The 13,302-nt window shown below is 35.9% G+C and overlaps 1 protein-coding gene across 5 annotated transcripts in view; it reads left to right on the top strand.

The window, feature by feature from the left end:
* Positions 1 to 13,302, top strand: part of LOC102882841 (inositol-pentakisphosphate 2-kinase) — a 125,719-nt gene that overhangs the window by 106,834 nt on the left and 5,583 nt on the right. The gene's annotated exons all lie outside the window — the stretch shown is intronic.

Here is a 13,302-nt window from a genome sequence, read left to right as displayed (position 1 = left end):
GAAAGTGCACATCCTTGCCTTGTTTCTGATCTTAAGGAAAATGCTTTTAGCTTTTCACTGTTGAGTATGATATTAGCTGTGGGTTTGTTGTATATGGCCTTTATTATGTTAAGATACTTTCCTTCTATACCGATTTTGTTAAGTGTTTTGATCATAAATGGATGCTGTATCTTGTCAAAGGCTTTTCTGCATCTATTGGTATGATCATATGATTCTTATTCTATGATTTGTACATGTGGTTTATCACATTAATCGATTTGCATAAGTTGAACCATCCTTGTGCCTTTGGGATGAAGCCCACTTGATCGTGATGTATAATCTTTTTAATATGTTGCTGTTTTCGGTCACTCGTATCTTATTTAGGATTTTTGCATCTGTCTTCATGAGAGATATTGGTCTGTAGTTTTCTTTTTTTGTGTTATCTTTACCAGGTTTTGGTATCAGGGTAATTTTGGCCTCATAAAATGAGTTGGGAAGTATTGCCTCCTCTCCAATTTTTTGGAAGAGTTTGAGGAGAATAGGAATTAAATCTCTTTGAATGTTGGTAGAATTCACTGATGAAGCCATCTGGTCCTGGACTTTTACTTTTTGAAATCGATTGTTTCAATTTCCATACTGCTGATTGGTCTATTTAGATTTTCCATTTCTTCTTGATTCAGTCTAGGAAGATTGTATCTTTCTAAGTACTGGTGCATTTCTTCTAGGTTATTAAATTTGTTGTTATATACTTTTTCATAGTATTCTTGTACGATCCTTCGTATACCTGGATGTCAGTCGTAATTTCTCCCTCTTTTGTCCCTGATTTTGTTTATTTGTGTCCTTTCTCTTTTTTTCTTTAGTGAGTCTAGCCTGGGGTTTGCCAATTTAATTAACCTTCTGAAAGAACCAGCTCTTCGTTGCATTTATTTTTTCTATTTTTTTTCTTTTTTCGGTTTCAATTTCATTGATTTCTGCTCTGTTTTTGATTATTTCTTTCCTTATGGTGAATTTAGGCTTCATTTATTCTTCCTTTTCTAGTTTTCTAAGATGAAGCATTAAGTTGTTTATTTGGCGTCGTTCTTGTTTTTTTGAGATAGGCCTGTAATGATATGAACTTTGCTCTTATGACTGCTTTTGCCGTGTCCCAAAAGTTTTGATATGTTGTAGTATCATTACCATTAGTTTCTATGTATCTCTTGATCTCTCTTTTTATTTCTTCTCTGACCCAGTTATTCTTCAGTAGCATGTTGTTTACTCTCCATGTATTCGTGGTTATTCCTGCTTTCTTTTTACAGTTGATCTCCAGCTTCAAAGCATTATGATCAGAGACTATGGTTGGTATGATTTCAACCCTCTTGTATTTGTTGAGGCTATCTCTGTGTCCTAGTATGTGGTCAATCCTTGAGAATGTTCCATGCACACTAGAGAAGAAAGTATAAGTAGCTATTTTGTGATGGAAGGTTCTGTAAATGTCAATTATGTCCAGTTGGTTTAATGTGTCATTTAAGAATGTTATTTCCCTATTGATTTTCTGTTTGGATGATTCGTCCATATCTGACAGTTGGATATTTAGGTCTCCTACTATTGACAGTGTTTTGGTTTCTCTCTTTAGTTCTGTTAGTAATTGCTTTACATATTTTGGGGCTCCCTGATTGGGAGCATAGATATTAATAAATGTTTTGTCCTCTTGGTGCCTGATTCCCTTATCACTATTATGTGTCCCTCAGTATCTTTCTTTACCTTATTTATTTGAAGTCCATTTTGTCCAATATTAGTACCACTACTCCCACTTTTCTCTGAATGCCATTTGCTTGAAATATCATTTTCCACCCTTTCACTTTGAATCTATATTTCTCTTTGGACCTGAGATGTGTCTCCTGAGGCAGCATATTGTTGGGTTTGGTTTTTTGATCCATTCTGCAACTCTGTGCTTTTTTATTGGTGAGTTCAGTCCATTTACATTTAGGGTGATTATTGAAATGTGAGGTCTTATCTCCATTTTATCTTTTGCTTTCTGGTAGCTTGGTGTTTTCATTGTTTCTTTGTCTTTGTGTTTTTGTTGTCTTTATTTTGGTTGGCTTTTGTGGGTTTTGCCTCTGGTCCTTCTTGTTTTATGTTATATAGTTCAGTTCTGAATCTTTGGTGTGTGGTTTCCATTACAAATATGTAAAGGATAGTTATATATATTTATATACAATAGTCCATTTTCTTCTTCACGTGCCTTATCTACATTCCTCTGCGAATTTGGATCTTTGAATCCTCCCCTTTTCAGTCATCATTGTCTCATTTTGTCCCTATGTATGCTGAATGTTCGTTACCATCTCGCTATATCTATTTTCCTATTATTTAAGCTTGTAATGCCTTGTTATTAATAAGGATTGCACTCCTCTCCTTCTAGTTGCCTGATAAGTCACCATCCTCCAATTTATGTATTTTTTTTGTCATTGTGTTTTAGGTGAGCTGACTCCTTTCAATATTTCTGGTAGTGCAGACCTTGTAGTGGAGAATTTTCTCAATTTTTGTATGTCTGAAAGGTGTTAATTTCTCCTTTATATCTAAAGGAGAGCTTAGCTGAATACATTATTCTAGGCTGGTAGTTTCTTTCCCTTAATATTTTGAATATATGATTCCACTCTTTTCTGTCTTGCAAGATATGTGCTGAGAAGTCCGATGATAATCTAATGGGTTTTCTTTTATAAGTTACCATTTTCTTCTTGGCTGCCTGAGAAGTCTGGCTTTGTTGTTGATTTTCGATCATTTTAATACAATGTGTCTTGGTGAAGGCCTTTTTGGGTTGAGATAATTAGGTTTTCTGTTGACTTCTTGAATTCCAAGCTCTAATTCATTCCTTAGACTTGGGAAATTCTCATCCACTGTTTGTCTGAAAATGCTTTCTATTCCCTGCTCCTTTTTCTCGCCTTTGATAATGCCCATTATTCTTATGTTTCCTCTGCAGACGTTATCAGATAGTTCTTGTATTTCTCTTTATTTTTTATTCTTCTGTTTCTCTCTTCTTTCTTCTGATTTATTTCTAGATATCTGTCTTACATGTCACTGATCCTTTCCTCTATTTGGTCAACTCTATTTCGCAAGCTTGCTATTTTCATTTTCAACTCTTGCAGTGTGTTTTTTATCTCTGGAAGATGTATTCTGTTCTTTTTGAAGGTTTCAATCTCCTTGCTCTTCTCATCTAGTTGTTTTTTCAATTTCTGATATTGTTGATATGACTCGTTTCGGAGTTCACTTAGTTTTTTCATAAATACTATCCTGAATTCTCTGTCATTTAAGTCGCAAATTTCTATGTCTGTAAGCTTATTTTCTGGAGATTTTTCTCTTTCTTTCTGAGATGCCTTGTCACCTTGGTTGTTCATGGTGTTTAATGGACTATTTCTCTGCCAGGACATTAATGAAAATGTATTTTGCTTTTTTTTTTTCCAGAAAGATTTATTATATAAAGGTCTCTCTTTAGCCTGCTGCAAAGAAGGCGCTTTTCTTTTGGTTTCCAGTAGGTAGCGTCCAAACCTCTTGGATCCCTGCTTTATATAAAGCCTTAATAATGCCTTTTTATTTTCTTGTAGATATTTAATCACGCTCGCTATCCTCAGTCTCAGTCCCTGTCAGTGTTAGCAACAGTTTCGGTAGCATTTGCTTAGATTCCCTTGGGGCTCCACGGTGTTCGGTCTTAGAGGGCATGGCGGGGAGGGGCCCTCTGGGTTGGGGTTTGGGGGCTGCGGCTCAGCCTTGGTTTTGCAACCATGGCTGGTAAAAATCAACTGTTCTTTCTCTGCTGTCCCGCATCTCTGCTTTCTGCCCTGATGACTGGGCCCTACTGCCGGCTGCATGGAACTCACAACTCTCCCAAGCAGGGCTGCTCAGGGAACTTGCTACACCTTCTCCCCTCTCTCTTCCTTCTACAGGTAACTCCGGCAGCTATGAGAGGCAGCTTTTTTATTTCTCCTAGTCCACCGCCCGACACTTGGGGTTCTAACTTGTGGTATCTCATGCACAGATCCCATGCTCAGATGTGCTGGTGTGCAGTTTGGGTTTTTTTTGTTGAGTGTTAGATGTTCGGCTTAGTGTTGTTTCAAGGCAAGAGATCTGGGGATGTCTCTCACACTGCCATGTTTCTCCAAACCTAAATGTTTTTAGTTTTGATGAGATCCAATTTATTTTTTTCTTTCATTTTCATGCTTTTGGTTGTCATATCTAAGAATCCATTGCTAAATCTAAGATCATGAAGATTTTTCCCTGTTTTTTTGAACAGTTTTATAGTTTTAGCTCTTACATTTTGTTCTTTGACCCATTTTTAGTTAATTTTTGTATACGATTTGAGATGGACATCCAACGTCATTCTTTGCATGTGGATATCCAGTTTTCCCCATATCATTTGTTGAAGAGATTATTTTTTTCCTCATTGAATAGTCTTGCCACCCTTGTGTTCCATTGATCTATATGTCTGTATTTATGCCCATACCCTGTCTTGATTATTGTTGCTTTCTAATAAGTTTTGAAATTGGAAAGTGTAAGTTCTCTTGCTTTGGTCTTCTTTTTCAAGATTATTTTGGCTATTTGGAGCCCTTTATAATTCCATGCGAATTTTAGAACCAGCTTGACAATTTTTATAAAGAAGCTGGCTGAGATTGTGATAGGGATTGTGCTGAATCTGCAGATTGCTTTGGGTAGTGTGGCCATCTTTATAATAGTATGTCTTCCCATTTGTTAACACAAGATGCTTTTCCATTTATTTAGATCTGTGTTTTTCTTTCAACAATTTTTCGTAGTTTTGAGAGCATACATTTTGTATTTTAAGTTTACTCCTGAATGTTTTAGTTTTTTCGATGCTGTTGTAAATGGGGTTGTTTTCTGAATTCTGTTTTCAGATTGATTATTGCAAGTGTATAGAAATAGTTTGTTTTTGTATATTGATCTTGTTGCTTGTAACCTTACTGAATTTGTTTATAAGTTCTAATATTTTTTTAGTGGATTTTTTAGGACTTTCTGTATAAGATCATCTGTCAGTAGAGATAGTCTTCCTTTCTAATTTGGATGCCTTTTTTTGTCTTTTTCTTGTATAAGTGCCTGGGCTAGAACCTTTAGTACAGTGTTGAATAGAAGTGGCAAGAGCAGACATCCCTGATTTGTTCCTGGTCTTACTGGGGACAGCATTCAGTCTTTCATCATTATGTATCATTATGTATGGTGTTAGCTGTGCGTTTTTTGTAGATATCCTTTATCAGATTGAAGAAGTTCCCTTCTCTTCCTAATTTATTGTTTTGTTTTTTTTTTATCATGACAGGATGTTAAATTTTGTCAAGTGTCTTTTCTGCATCAATTTGTTTTTGTTTTTTGTTCTTGAGATATTATGTTAATTTATTTTTGGATGTTAAACCATTTATTCCTGGGATAAATCCCACTTAGTCATGCATATAATCCTTCCTATATGTGGTTGTATTAAATTTGCTATTATTTTTTTGAGGATTTTTGGGTCTATATTCGTAAGAGATATTGGTCTATAGTTTCTTTTTTTATGATATCTTTTTTATTTTGAGTATCAGGTAATACTGGCCTCGTCAAATGAGTTGGGAAGTAATCCAGCCTCTTTTATTTTTGGAAGGGTTTAAAAAGGAGATATGTTAATTCTTCTTTAAATATTTGATAAAATTCACTAGTGATGCCAATCTGAGTTTGGGCTTTTCTTTGTAGGTAATATTTTGATACCAAACTTGGTCTCTTTACTTGTAGATCTAATCATATTGTCTGTTTCTTCTTCTTCAGTCAGTTTTGGTAGTTTATGTCAGTTTAGGGATTTGTCCATTTCATCAAAGTTGTCTAATTTATTGGCCTACAATTGTTTCTGGTTTTCTTTTTCTTCCTCTATTGGTATAACCTTTAGAAGTTACATTACTGAAAGTTTTTGGTAAATTCTCTGTTTATCTGGATATGTTTATAATTTGTCCATAATCGTAAAACGTAGTTTTTTCTAGGTGCAAACAAAGGGTCGATTGTTTTTCTTCTAGCATTTAACCATTTTATGCAACATCATCTGATTGGATGTTGCTACTGAGATGTCTTCTGTCAGTCCAACTGTCCTTTCTTAGGAGGTGATTTTTTTTTTCTCTATGGCTGCTTTTATTTTATTTTGTTTTGTTTTAATTTTAGTATAAAAAATTAGGACTGTATTTCCGATAAAGCTGACTATATATAGATGAGCTAGACACTCTACCCAACATCACTGACATGTTGGAATGCCATGAGAAATTGACAGAAAAATCATCCTGGATATTAAAAGGACTCTGACATGGTGATATATGGTTATTGTATTGTGCAGCCAATGGCATAAAGCCTTAGAGGGCCACTGAGTCTTAATGCATGCCATAAAGATTGTTCTCATTGTAGATATTCTCATCTGCTTGGTGTAGCACACTGCAGCTGCATTTTGCAAAGTTCCATTCTTAGGGTCATTCAATGAAACTTTGCTTATTCGCAACACCTTTCTTCTCATTCACTTTTTGGTAATTATGGCAGCCAAAACAGTGAGTAATATCACACCAATAATAGAGAGTCCAATGTAGAATGCCTCAGTAGTGATCATCCATGGATTTTGTTCCAGGTACATGTGAATTTCATTGTATTACTAAATGCCATCTGAAAGCTGTGCCATAGTGCCATCTCCATCTGTTAGGCAAAGTTCAATGGTAAGCTGGTCATATTTGTTTCCTGTGCTGTGATACACTGGGTTTCTGTTGTCTGCATTGGAGAAGATGAAGTAGCTGTTTTGAGGTTCCGTGTGGGTGCTGGCATTGTAGGAGCAGAGGTGAAGACCCTATGTGTTGTTGAAACACTGGTGACCTTAGATGGACTGGCTTTATCTCCAGTAATATGTTAATTTTCAAGTCATTATTACCACCCTGAGCACGCAACACTGCAATAGTACATGCCGCTGTTGGACTGGGCTGTATTCTTTATAGTTAAAGACACATTCCCTTTCAAAATGATTCCATTTAGGTTATAACACTCATTCCTCTGAAAGGTGAAATGGTTTCCCTCAGTTCCAATGAGATGATTTGAGCATAGAAACCGAGGACATTTCCCTTGGCCCCAGCACTTGGTTATGACTTCTCTAGCTGTTGAGTAGGTGCAGGGTCACACGACAGGCATGACTCACCACTCCACTCACTTGTACCTGAGAAACTACAACATCTGTCCAAAATAGTATGAGGTTTGTGAAGGCTACCCAGGGATGCATGATGGTGTCAGCTGGTTAGTTGGGTTTTTAGCTCCTCTGGTGGTTGTCGCTACAGCTGCTTTTAAGGTCTTCTCTTTCTCTTGTTATTCGACATTTTAGTGCAATGTGCTTAGGTATGGTGTACTTTTTATTTATCCTGCTTGGTGTATGTTGCACTTCCTCTCTTTGTGGATTTATGTTTTTCCCTTTAGTATGTCATAGCATTGTCATTTATTTGAATGTTGTTTTAATTTGTTTACTGTTAAAGATAATATTGACATTTACAACTTTGTACTTCAACCCTTGTGTACACAGCACATCTATAAGGTAGATTCTTAGAAGTAAAATTTCTAAATTTATTTTTTGATAGATTCTGTCATTTTGTCCTCCCAAAAAGATTTTGCCAATTTATGTTCCTTCCTGCAAAAATTGAGGGCCCTTGTTTCCCCCATGCCTTCAGAAACACTAATATCACTAGCATTTAACATTTTAAATTTTCTAAGCTTTTGTTTTCATTAACCATTGGTATTGTGAAATATAGCAAAGAGCAAAGTTCACAGGAAAAAATGTACAGTCCAGTGATTTGTCACAGACAATCCCTTGTGGAATTACCTACAGGGGTGCCATTACAGAACACGGGCAACTGAGCAGAATCCCTGTTGGTTTCCTGTCCAGTGATACCTCTTTTCTTTCTCCTTAGGGTTAGCTATTGTATTGACTTGTATCTCTATAATCTAGTTTGTTCTGTCTTTGAATTTTATCAATGGGATCATGTATATAGCTCTTATCTTTTTTTTTTTTTTTTTGGTTGTATAACGCTTAATGAGATTCACTGATGTTACTGTATGCATTTCCATGTTTGCATTGCTTTATAGTGATCCATTGAATGAACATACTACAATTTATCCATTCTACTGTTGATGGACATTTGGGTTGTTCCCAGTTTTTGGCTGTTATGAATAAAGCTCTGTAAACATTCTTATACAGATTTCTTGCTGTACATGTGCACCAAGATATATTCCTGGGAGTGGAATTGCTAGGCCGGAGGTATGAACATATTTAGCTTTAGTAGATATTACAAAATAGGTTTACTGTTTCCATTCCTTACAACTGGCCAGGGTAGTTCACTTGGTTGTAGGTTTTTAATTTTAGTCATTCTGGTGAATGTATAGTGGTGGCTTGTTGTGGTAATGAGATTAAGCTCTTTTTCATATGTCTATTGTCCATTTGTATTTTCTTTTATGTAATATACCTGTTCTGTTATGTAATGTAATATACCTGTGCAGTTTTTTGTAGGGTTGTCTTTTATTTTCTTATTGATTTGAAGAAGTTCTTTATATATTCAGATAGAGGCCTATTGTCAGATATATGTGCTACAGGTAGCCTGTAGCTTGCTGTCTAGAGACTCTCATGATGGAGCCCTTTTAAGAAGGGAAGTTCATAATTTTAAGGTAGTTTAATTTACATCTTTTTTCTATTTAGGCCTTTCTCTACCTTTCATTTACCTTAAAGACCTGCAGATATTTAGAAACCTTATTGTTTTGCCTCTTATTTGGTTGGTAACCCTGTGATTGATTTTTGATGTGGCATGAGGTAGGATTTTATTTTTTCATGTGGAATTGCTCTGATCACTATAGAGTCATAACAAGTCTTGACACCACGTAGAGCACATCCTTCTACCTTCTTCAAGAATGTCTCTACTTTAATAAATGCCTTGGCTCTTCTTGACCTTTTGCTTGTCTCCATAAATCTAAGAATCAACTTGTTCAGTTCCACAAGGAAAAGCAACACCAAAACTATTGGGCTTTTGATTGGTTTGGCATTAAAATGATGCATGAGTGAACACTGATACAACATTGAGTCTTACACCATGGACATTTTCTGTTTTTTTAGGTGTTATTTAAAATCTGATAAAAACATTTTATGATTGTCTTTGGAGAGGTCTTATATTTTATTTTATTTATTCTCATATTTGATGATTTTAGATATAAATGGTATCATTTAAAATAATTCATTTTAAAGTGTTTATTGTGGGTAGCAATTGATTGTTCTGTCAACTGTGCTAAACTCACTAATTCTAACAATTTATATCTTCTTTTGGATTTTCATTATTTGTAATCATACTGTCTGTGGATTTAACTTTTACCCCTCTCCAATCCTTATACCTTTTACTTATTTTGTTTTGCTTAACTGCATATAGTTAACATATAATAGTGGGAATAGTGAGAATTATGGTCTCGTTCCCATTTTTAGAGAGAGAGCATTTTACCATTGTTTGCTGTAGGGTTTTGGCAGGGGCAGGGGGGTTCATTTGTTTATTTTTTAAAAATAAATAACCGTTATCATATTAGGAAGTTACCTTGTATTCCTGATTTTTTGAGTTTTGATCAGAAGTGATTGTTGAATTTTATCAATACCTTTTCTTTTTTTATTGCAATGAACACATGACTTTTCTCCTATTTTCTGTTAATGTGGCTAATTATACAGTTTGTAGTGATGTATTATTCTTTTTATATATTTGGTTGCTAATATTTTGCTTTGGGTTTTTTGCATATATGTGAGTGATATGAAGTTTTTGTAATATCTTTGTTAGGTCTTGATATCAAAGATATGCTTGTCATAAAATATTTGAAGAATGTTTCCTCATTTTCTTTTCTCTGGAAGAGGTGAAGTAAGAAATATTATTTCATCCTTAAATATTTTGTGGAATCACAGGTGAAACTATCTGGGCCACTTGTCTTTGTAGGAAAATTTTAAATTATGATCTCAATTTCAGATTTTTTTCTTTCTTTTGTCAGTTTTGGTAGGTTGTATTTTTGTAGAAATTTTTGTTTTGTCTAAAATTTTCCAAATTTTGAGTTTTGTAATATTCTTTTATCTTTTAATGTTTTATAAGATCTGAAGAATGCCTTTTTATTCCTGACAAATGGTATTTGTTTCTCTTTTAATCTCTCCCACCAAGAGTTTATCAATTTTGTTTTATAAAACTTAACTTTCATTTATTTCAGTGTCTTTATCTCTGGTAAGACTTTTTACCTTAAAGTTTCCTTTGTCCGATATTAGTGTTACTTCTCTAGTGTCTTTTGGTTTAAACTTGCACTGTATGTCTTTTTCAGTCTTTTTAATCTCTCTCTGTCTTTGTATTTAAGGTATGGTTTGGTTTTCTATCCATTCTGACATTGTGTCTTTGTCATTCAATTGGACTCATACTTGGGCCTAAACCATTTAATTTTTCTACCTACTTTAGGTTTCTTTAACTCTCCTCTCTTAGTCTCTTGCGGGCAGCACTTCATTGGTTTTTTTTTTTTTTTTTTAATCATTTCATTTCCTCGTTCTGTTAGCTTGGAAGTTATAGAGTCTTTTACTTTTAGTGGCTTGTCCTAGTGGTTCCAGCAAGCAGTTGACTTTTATTGTTTAGTACCTTTCCTCTCTTCTCGGACATGCAAAGTTCTTAAAGTACAATTTACTATTACTCCTAACTTACATTGCTGTTGTTTTTTTGCATCCCATTTTAAACTCAAGAAGACATTATTGTTATTGTTTTATACAGTCAGTGTCCATTTACCCACATATTTATCCCTTGCATTGCCTTCATTCTGCCCTATATCTCTGAACTTTTATCTGGGATCATTTTGGTTTTGTCTAAAGAATGAAGAACACCATTTCCCATTCCCTTAGTGTAGGCCTGCTGGTGATTCCTACTTAGTTTTGGTTTACTAACATGTTTAAAGTTGTTCTTGAATCTGTGGCATAATGTCTTTCTTATAGTTTTTAGTTCTGGAGTTTCCAGTTTGTTCATTTTTCTAGTCTCTAGTTTTCTTTTGAAGTTCTCCATTTTGTCTTTTATTCTTTGAGCAGAGCAGCATGTGTGTCTGGTACCACCAATAGCTGGAGCCCATGTGCATCTCTTTCTATAGTCATGGGTTGTTTTCTTTTTTCTTTTTTTTTTTTTGCTGGTTTTCATTCATGTCATCTTGTTTTGTGCTTGGATATTTTTGCTTGTGTGTCAGAAATTATATTAATTACAATTATTTTAGAAATAATTTGATGCCTAGAATGATATCTTCTTCCAGAGAGAATTTTAGGTTTGCTTCTGCCAGGGACCTAGTAAGCACTAGCAAGCTGGGTCATCTTAATCCAGTTTGGTGACTGATCTCTTTGTAGCAGAGCTGCAGTTCCTGGTAAGGCCTGTCAACTTCTGGCTCATTCAATCTTAAGGTACAGCATTTTGGGTACTAACCCAAAGAAGGGTTCATCATGGTTGCTGTCCCCATAGCCCTGGAGGCTGGTTAAAAGTGCCCCTTGGCCAGCCTTCTAAAATAATCACCCCTCTTCCTGGGCAAAAAAGACCCAAATGTCTTTGTCTTCCCTGTGGTCCAGCAGATTCTCCCTGGTCTTGTGAGCTCTGCCTTCAAGCAGATGTTTTTGATATTTTGTCCAGCTTTTTCTAGTTGACCTCAGCCTTTGGGTTGGCCCCAATTCCATAGTTCAGCATTACTTGAAGTGTAAATCTGACCCTTTCATTCTATGTCTGATATACATATATATTTATAGTTTTGTCCACCTGATGAGTAAAAAATATTTCACTTATAATTTGCATTTTTTTGATTACTACTGAGTTTGAACATCTTTTCATATATTTATTGGCCATTTTTTTTCCTTTTCTCTGTTGGACCATATCTTTTCTGCGTACTTTTCTTTTTCCATATTGCTCTAGCACTTTATATATTCTTTATGTTGATCATCTCTTACATGTTGCAAACAGTTTCTCCCATTCTTTCATAAGTCTTTGACATTTTAATTATGACTATATCATATAAAAATTTAATGTTTAGGTATTCAAATGTTTCAGTCTTTTATGGCTTTTGGTTTTTATGTCTTGCAGATTAGGACAACATAAATATTTTATGCTTTAATATTTATCTTTTGAATTCTTTTGGATTGAGTTTGTGTTTATTTTGTGAAATATTTGACTTCTTAGGTAAATGAATAGAGTGTAAGGAGAGGAGCTACTTTTTCCTCCTACTGTAAAGGTTTTTGCAGGCCCTGAGAAGAGCAGTCAATAGGCCCAAGATGACATGCATTTGGGGTTCCCTCCAATCCCTCCCCACAGTCCTGCCTTGTGGAAGATAAAGCTTGGATGTTTTCTCAGGGTAGGTCTTCCTGGCTGAGTAACGTGGAAGAGAATGACTAAAAGGGAGACAGGAGGTTATGATCTGTCATCACACAAATGTCGAAACCAGTGATAACATGTAAGGTCTATGTCCTATTTTTGTAAATAGTTTATTTTTATAAGTAAGAACTATTTCAATCTAAAAAAATCAAATGATATATGAAAGTTCAAAGAAAAAAGGGGAAAAAAGTGCCCCAAATTTCCCACAGAGGTGACCATCATTTTGGATCTCTCCCTCTGTCTGCGACACACATGTGAGCATACATATGGCTTTACAAGTCAGTTCCCGCAAACTCTGCTGTGTGTTTAAGTTGGCAGCCCTGGTGGATGTCATTCCAGGCCAGTATGTAGAGATCATGTCCTCCGGCGTTAAGAGCACAAACTTCAGAGCCAGAACACCTGGTTTGAGTCCAGCCTTGTTGTCGCCTAGCAGTGTGAAGTGGACAGGTTGTTCTGTGTCTGTTTCCTCATCCATAAGCTAGGATACTAGCACTGTGGGGATGAAGTGACTTAACACCAGCTCAGTGACTCCTCTGTCTGCAGTGCATTCTAGGTGGCTGCATGACATCCTGGCATGTCATGTAACCTGAGGTACTTTCTGTTGCCCTAAACAGGGCCTTGGACATCTGTGCACTGCCATCTTGAGGTGTGGAGTGATGTTCGCTCAGTGCTGCACAGTGGGCGCTGAGGCAACTTACTGCTTTTTCTTCTAAGGCGGACTGTGGTTGCCTTGCTGAAGTCAAGTCCCAAGTCCCAGAGTTTTGAATCAGGGTCCACATGCTGCTTTCAGTGAGAAGTCAGAGGGCAGGATTGGCCTGTGGGGAGCCCTTTGGGCTGATAGCTTCGTAACCTACCTCTAGGTTCTGTGCCTGGCTAGACTTTGCTGGGAGGAAGGGTACGTGTGGCAGTGGCGTGGTTTCCTGGA

Source organism: Pteropus alecto, unplaced genomic scaffold (assembly GCF_000325575.1).
Source record: "Pteropus alecto unplaced genomic scaffold, ASM32557v1 scaffold129, whole genome shotgun sequence".
Classification (NCBI taxonomy): domain Eukaryota; kingdom Metazoa; phylum Chordata; class Mammalia; order Chiroptera; family Pteropodidae; genus Pteropus; species Pteropus alecto.
Note: the sequence above shows the minus strand (reverse complement) of the source record. Positions and strands in the feature narration are given on the sequence as shown.